Source organism: Cherax quadricarinatus, chromosome 10, assembly GCF_038502225.1.
Source record: "Cherax quadricarinatus isolate ZL_2023a chromosome 10, ASM3850222v1, whole genome shotgun sequence".
NCBI classification, from domain to species: Eukaryota; Metazoa; Arthropoda; class Malacostraca; order Decapoda; family Parastacidae; genus Cherax; species Cherax quadricarinatus.
Window position 1 is genome coordinate 48,728,508 of NC_091301.1, and position 7,708 is coordinate 48,736,215.

Consider the following 7,708-nt stretch of genomic DNA (forward strand, 5'->3'; position numbering starts at 1 on the left):
CCTCACTATCCTCGTAAAAACTCTTCACTGCTTTCAGTAACCTACCTCCTACACCATACACTTGCAACATCTGCCACATTGCCCCCCTATCCACCCTGTCATACGCCTTTTCCAAATCCATAAATACCACAAAGACCTCTTTAGCCTTATCTAAATACTGTTCACTTATATGTTTCACTGTAAACACCTGGTCCACACACCCCCTACCTTTCCTAAAGCCTCCTTGTTCATCTGCTATCCTATTCTCCGTCTTACTCTTAATTCTTTCAATAATAACTCTACCATACACTTTACCAGGTATACTCAGCAGACTTATCCCCCTATAATTTTTGCACTCTCTTTTATCCCCTTTGCCTTTATACAAAGGAACTATGCATGCTCTCTGCCAATCCCTAGGTACCTTACCCTCTTCCATACATTTATTAAATAATTGCACCAACCACTCCAAAACTATATCCCCACCTGCTTTTAACATTTCTATCTTTATCCCATCAATCCCGGCTGCCTTACCCCCTTTCATTTTACCTACTGCCTCACGAACTTCCCCCACACCCACAACTGGCTCTTCCTCACTCCTACAAGATGTTATTCCTCCTTGTCCTATACACGAAATCACAGCTTCCCTATCTTCATCAACATTTAACAATTCCTCAAAATATTCCCTCCATCTTCCCAATACCTCTAACTCTCCATTTAGTAACTCTCCTCTCCTATTTTTAACTGACAAATCCATTTGTTCTCTAGGCTTTCTTAACTTGTTAATCTCACTCCAAAACTTTTTCTTATTTTCAACAAAATTTGTTGATAACATCTCACCCACTCATTTGCTCTCTTTTTACATTGCTTCACAACTCTCTTAACCTCTCTCTTTTTCTCCATATACTCTTCCCTCCTTGCATCACTTCTACTTTGTAAAAACTTCTCATATGCTAACTTTTTCTCCCTTACTACTCTCTTTACATCAGCATTCCACCAATCGCTCCTCTTCCCTCCCGCACCCACTTTCCTGTAACCACAAACTTCTGCTGAACACTAACACTACATTTTTAAACCTACCCCATACCTCTTCGACCCCATTGCCTATGCTCTCATTAGCCCATCTATCCTCCAATAGCTGCTTATATCTTACCCTAACTGCCTCCTCTTTTAGTTTATAAACCTTCACCTCCCTCTTCCCTGATACTTCTATTCTCCTTGTATCCCATCTACCTTTTACTCTCAGTGTAGCTACAACTAGAAAGTGATCTGATATATCTGTGGCCCCTCTATAAACATGTACATCCTGAAGTCTACTCAACAGTCTTTTATCTACCCATACATAATCCAACAAACTACTGTCATTTCGCCCTACATCATATCTTGTATACTTATTTATGCTCTTTTTCTTAAAATATGTATTACCTATAACTAAACCCCTTTCTATACAAAGTTCAATCAAAGGGCTCCCATTATCATTTACACCTGGCACCCCAAACTTACCTACCACACCCTCTCTAAAAGTTTCTCCTACTTTAGCATTCAGGTCCCCTACCACAATTACTCTCTCACTTGGTTCAAAGGCTCCTATACATTCACTTAACATCTCCCAAAATCTCTCTCTCTCCTCTGCATTCCTCTCTTCTCCATGTGCATACACGCTTATTATGACCCACTTCTCGCATCCAACCTTTACTTTAATCCACATAATTCTTGAATTTACACATTTATATTCTCTTTTCTCCTTCCATAACTGATCATTCAACATTACTTCCTTTGCTCTAACTCTCTCAGATACTCCAGATTTAATCCCATTTATTTCCCCCCACTGAAACTCCCCTACCCCCTTCAGCTTTGTTTCGCTTAGGGCCAGGACATCCAACTTCTTTTCATTCATAACATCAGCAATCATCTGTTTCTTGTCATCCGCACTACATCCACGCACATTTAAGCATCCCAGTTTTATAAAGTTTTTCTTCTTCTCTTTTTTAGTAAATGTCTACAGGAGAAGGGGTTACTAGCCCATTGCCCATTGCGATCTTAATGCAACAAAACAGCCCCTGTGAAAAAATAGCGAAATTCCAAGCGTTTTCGTGACATCTCACAATGTCAAGGAACTATAAAAATAAAACAAACATGAAGGCATTTAAGGGCAACACTACACCTCACAGTCATGTCACAACACCCGACTTTGTGACACTCATCTGATACTCTACCCAAGCATTAAGATTTTTTGCTTGTCTAATGTATCTTAAATTCTTCCCAAATTTTATTGTTAATTATAAATGAATCCAGTTTATATACACTAAAAGCAAGAAACTTATTTAATAAATCCTTTAAAATAGCTAGAAATATTTTTTACAATTTATTCAACTAGAAATATATTGGTTCTCCCCTACCATTAAAACTTGGTTGATATGCCTTCTCTACTTAATCCCGCCTATATTACAGTAAATGTGAGAGGATCACACTATCTTTTTAGTAGCCTGTGATTTTGTCCTCTAGTGCAAGATATAACCTAGTAAGTCGACCCCGACTTACTAGGTTATATCTTTTAGAGTCCCAACCGACGCCAGGACTTGGCGATTTCTCCAGGTTCTCTAACAGAACCTTCACATTAGTAGAAGTGTTTCTCTCATACATAAATAACTTCAGATTAACGCTAGTACTATTCACAGTAGGGTCTAGAAACCTTAACACAACGGGTTCCAAAAGTCTATCTGAAACTTGGATCCATCTAGCGAGTGACAGGCACACAATGTCCCATTATCCACGGAAGTACAGTGTCGATACTACTTATTCACTTCACCAACGAACATCGTGTCTTAATAAGAACAAAATATGAGTGAAACGACTTAGAGAATCTCATTGAAGGTGTTGCTCGGTCACCTACAAAGCCATAAAAACTCCAGGTTGACGGCTTGATTTGTCCTCTATGAGAGCACAGCTGGTCACTGCTGGAGGCCAGGCCGGTAGCCACAACATTGTGTGTGATGACGTGGCTCACCGTGGTATGGTGGGACTACTGACAGGTTTATAAACGAATAGCTAGTTAGCTAACTTGAACCGTGAGCACCACAACAAGCAAAATACTACCTAATTACATAGCTAAGAATATAAATTTATAAAATAAGATATTTTCAGTTTAGCTAGTACTGAAAACGTCTCCAATAAAAAATTATGTGATAATAACACACAGAATATATAATTTCCAATATACCTTGCGTACAATTAAGGTACGCAATAAAGTTGTATCAAGCAAGTCCATGGTCGACAGGAATTTAATAGAATCATGTTTCATAAAAAGTAGTTTTGAAAATAATATGAACATTGATTTTGGTTTATGTAAATCAGATTCATTTATAATTAATAAAATTTGGGAAGAATTTAAGATACTTTAGAAAAGCAAAAAACCTCAATGTTTGGGTAGAGTATCAGTTTTTTTTTTTTATATTTTATTTAAAACCAACAAAAGACAATAGACAAAAGGAAAAACCCTAAAGATGACAATATATGAACAAATAACTGAAAAAACGTTACATTAGATATTGAAACATTAACGAATAACATTACAATATAACAAATATGACCACTATTACCTACATATAAAATCAGATACCGAAGCTTAAAATTGTCCTATACTAGCTACATGTGGATAAGTTAACTTTTCGCAAAAACATGCAAACCTATATTAACTCTTCCTCAAATTAATCATCCTTGCTCTTAATTCACACTAGAATAATAAAATACAAGTATAATAAAGAGCAGTTTGAATCAAAGAACATTCCACAATTATCATAAATTTACCCTAACCTAAGCCTAGTATTTCATCTGTATTATAAATGTCTAATCAACACGAAAATTTTACCACATACCCCTAACCATATTTGTTGGTGTACATGATACAACCTTGTATTACCATAAAGAGAAAAAAAAAAGAACAAAAAAGGAAAACCCACTCTTCACCTTTAAAATCAGACTTCAATTTACATACATGTACATACATATAAATAAGTATATAAAGTATGTTGTCTAATTGAACACAATCACTTACAACGTCAGTTATAATATTACGTCAACTCAACCATGAATAACTTCATCCAATTCTTACAACTTCAAGGGTTCGTAAAACTCTTAAACTACATACTTCTATTGGCACCAAATCAATTGTGCTTACAAAAATACAATTGTAAATTAAACTGGAACATAAAAAGCCATTTTGACATTTACACATTGTATCAAAATCATAAATGCTCATAGAAAATATGTATTGTATATCATTGAAAATGTTCATGAGAAAAACCATTAATGGTATATACAAGAAAGTAAACATACATACAATACATACATATACATACACATACATATATATATACATATACATATATATACATACATACACATACACATACATATATACATACATACATACACACATACACATACATACACAAATACACACACACATACAACACATGCATATATATACACACATACACATACATAGTTATAAGTCGATAATTCCAAATATAACTGTATTGTACTTGACACACTCGGAACAAATAATGTTAAAATTGCACCCCAGACATACCTCATATAACATTCATCAAACTCATCATGCTACCGCCCATTCTAGGAAACCAGCCCATTTCATCCCCCTTACCTGCCTTTCAACTCCCGTAAATCCCGTAAAGTGAAATTCCTATAACCCTCACTTAAATCCCTCTCCCATCTCCCCCCATACACCTCCTTATTTCTACACTTTGTCCTATAAAAAGTTGCTGTTAATGCATTAATTCTTTCACACACGTTCGCTCCTCTCATAGCCCAAGACATATAAATATAATCTGTAATTATATACCCTACCGCATTCTCTACCATCTGATTCACCCCACCTATGTCTAAGCTTAAAACCCTCAACCTGCAAACCCCCCCCTCCCACTAACCTTATTACCTTACCCAACCAAACCCTTATTAGTTCAATACATTCGCAAAAATACACTATATGGAAAACAGTCTCCCATCCACCACAAGCCTTGCATATCCCATCCTCCCGTATTCTCTTATGGAATAAAACCATTCCAGACGGTAAGATCCCATGTAAAAATCTATACATTACTTCTCGTACTTTAGGTTTTAAACGTAATTTGTTCAAACGCCCCCAGATATTACGCCAATCATACATCGGATAAACACCTTCTACCACTGCTACCACTGCCTTACCTTCCACCCCATCAAGGTTTCCCAATTTAATATGTGAAGGATCGCTCATGTTTATGACGACCCGTAACATTGCCTCACCTATTATGAACTCCCTACCCACCCACCACCGTTGCATATCCTGACGTATCTTATGAAGTCCGCCTTCCCTCGCCCCCCCCTCCCGCTTATAACTACGTTTCAAATACACACTCATAATCCTCTTTTCAACAGCTATAAGACCCAGCCCTCCACGGCCAACCGGGAGTGTGACAACCGCTCTACCTAACCATTCGCTTCCAGTACCCCAAATGAATCTAAAAACGCGCTTTTGTAACCTTTGTATCTCACTACGAAGTATCGGATATATTGCTGCTACATGCCAAAGTTTACTATATAATAGGACATTCGTTGTAATTACTCTTTGATGCAAAGTTAAGTGTGCAGCTCGTAAACCACTGAGGCGCTTCAGTACACCATCTACAATACGCACTGAATTTATTTGTTGTGCTAACTTGATATCACTTACATAAACGATCCCACATATCAGTAATTGGTCCACCTTTTTCCACCTTTCAACTACTTCACATTCCTCACTTAACCTATCTCCAAGATCCATATACTTCGTTTTCTCCTTATTAATTGACATGCCAGAAGCCTTTTCAAAAACATTTACTAACTTTTCCACCCGAGGCAAATCCCTGTTACCACTTACTAAAATCGTTGTGTCATCAACATATCCAACAATGCCAGCCCCCCCCACCCCTTTCGTCACCAACCCCATTTGCTGCCAATAAGACCCTAATTCCTCTATAAAAGGGATCCTGTAAACACGCAAAAAATATTTGTGAAAGGGGACAACCTTGACGTAGACCCCTGCTCATCTGAATTTGTTCTCCTAACCTTCCATTTACCTGCACCCGCAAGGATGCATCTTGATACATTAATTTGGCCCATGATATAATTTCCTCTCCAAACCCCTGCCATCTCATAATCTTCCATAACGCTTCCCTTTCTACACTATCATATGCCGCCTCCCAATCTATAGCCAACACCCCCCCCCACTCCCAATTTTACTCTTTCTTCAATAAAACTTCTAATCAAACCATGCCCGTCATACATAGACCTTCCCGGCACCCCATATTGTCCCTTATCGATCACTTTACCCAGGACCTTTTTTATTCTGTTAGCTAAAATTCTTGCAAAAATCTTATCACCACACAATAACGAAATAGCACGATAGTCTTTAACTGTTAATGGCTCACCTTTAGGCACTAAAACGACCACAGCCATCCGCTGCTGTGCCCCTAAAACCCGATCCCGCTTAATGATATTGAATAATCTTACCAAAAATTCTTTTAAAACGCTCCAATTTTGGAGATAAAAGTCACTGGGCAACCCATCAATTCCTGGTGCCTTTCCTAATTGCGCCCCGGATAAAGCTACCCATGTCTCGCACTCCGTTATCGGCCCTTCCAAAACGAATCGATCATGCTCTGTCAACTCACACTGCACAAACCTTCCAATTGACTGTAATGCTATTTCACTTATTCCCACACTTTGCGTTTTCAACTTAACCCAAGCATCAATATACCCACTCATACCCTCAGTCGTCGTCAACACCTGGTCCACTTTATACCCTTGCATACCTACCTGAACATTCAACCCCATTAACTCCATTGCCTTGCGACGTGTGTGTTGACTCCGCAACACACACGCCGACGGCCGATCTCCCCACAAAACCTCCTCAATCCCGCCCTTAAGCCTTTCCCCATCAAACCTCTCATTTTGTAAATTCCGGATATTTTCCTTCAAACTTTCAATTTCAATAACAGGATAATTAGCATTAATTTGTGCATAACATTCGCGCAACTGACCCTCTAAATACTTTTGAAAACCGTGTTGTAACTGATTATATCTCTTCCCTCGATTAATATAATATTCCTTAATACGTTTTTTAGCTATTGTTTCCCACCAATTAACTATGGCAACATCCCCTGGTGCTTCTACCACTAAACGATCCCACATATGTCCAAAAGACAAAAGACTATCCTCTTCCTTTAATAACTTTACATTCAATTTCCAAAATGATGGACCCCTCCGAGGCACACCCTCAATATCCACATCTATTACCACTCCTCTATGATCGGAAAAAACCACATCTATCACATCCACCCTCCGCACAGTAACCGCACAAGGCACGTACATTCGGTCCAACCTCGCCGCATAACCTCGTTTAATGAAGGTATGCTCTACCATCCCTCCCCCCCCACACACATCCTTTAACCCCACCCCGGTCAATATATCCCCCAATATACCCAAACAACACCCCGCACCTCTGGGCTCCACATCTTTACGACGTATCACGCAATTCCAATCTCCGCCTATTATTGCAACATTCGGTAAACCACGTAAAAAATAGACCAGCACGTCCCGAACAAATTTAGTTTTAATACTCACGTCACCCTCAGCCGGACCATATACACATACTAAACTAATGGGAACCCTACCCCAAGTTCCATCCACCCTAATT